This window comes from Hippocampus comes, unplaced genomic scaffold (genome assembly GCF_001891065.2).
Source record: "Hippocampus comes isolate QL1 unplaced genomic scaffold, H_comes_QL1_v1.1 scaffold387, whole genome shotgun sequence".
NCBI classification, from domain to species: domain Eukaryota; kingdom Metazoa; phylum Chordata; class Actinopteri; order Syngnathiformes; family Syngnathidae; genus Hippocampus; species Hippocampus comes.
The window spans coordinates 579,018-579,852 of NW_017806161.1; the positions used below are offsets into that span (position 1 = coordinate 579,018).

At 44.4% G+C, this 835-nt stretch overlaps 1 protein-coding gene across 2 annotated transcripts in view; it reads right to left on the bottom strand.

Moving 5' to 3' along the window:
• The window catches only part of washc5 (WASH complex subunit 5), a 35,839-nt gene that overhangs the window by 20,255 nt on the left and 14,749 nt on the right, over positions 1 to 835 (bottom strand). The gene's annotated exons all lie outside the window — the stretch shown is intronic.

An 835-nucleotide genomic window follows, 5' to 3' on the forward strand; every position in this document is an offset into this window, starting at 1 on the left:
TGGTTTCATCTGACCATAACACATTCTCCCAGTCCTCTTCTGGAGCATCCAAATGCTCTCTAGCGAACCGCAGACGGGCCTGGACATGTACTGGCTTCAGCAGGGGGACACGTCTGGCAGTGCAGGATTTGAGTCCCTGGCGGCGCACTGTGTGACAGATTGTAGCCTTTGTTACTGTGGTCCCAGCTCTCTGTAGGTCATTCACTCGGTCCCCCCGTGTGGTTCTGGGATTTTTGCTCACCGTTCTTGTTGTCATTTTGATGCCACGGGGTGAGATCTTGCATGGAGCCCCAGACCAAGGGAGATTATCAGTGGTCTTGTATGTCTTCCATTTTCTAATAATTGCTCCCACAGTTGATTTATTTACATCAAGTGTTTTACCTATTGCAGATTCAGTCTTCCCAGAATGGTGCAGGTCTACAATTTTGTCTCAGGTGTCCCTCGACAGCTCTTTGGTCTTGGCCATAGTGGAGTTTGGAGTGTGACTGACTGAGGTTGTAGACAGGTGTCTTTTATACCAATAAAACAGTTAAAACAGGCGCCATTAATAATACAGGTAACAAGTGGAGCCTCATTAGACCTCATTAGAAGAAGTGAGACCTCTTTGACAGCCAGAAATCTTGCTTCTTTGTAGCTGACCAAATACTTATTTTCCACCATGATTTGCAATTAATTCTTTAAAACTCAAACAATGTAATTTTCTGAGTTTTTTTCCCACATTCTGTCTCTCATGGTTGAGCTTTACCCATGTTGACAATTCCAGGCCTCTCTAATCTTTTCAAGTTGGTGAACTTGCACAATTGGTGGTTGACTAAATACTTATTTGCCCCACTGT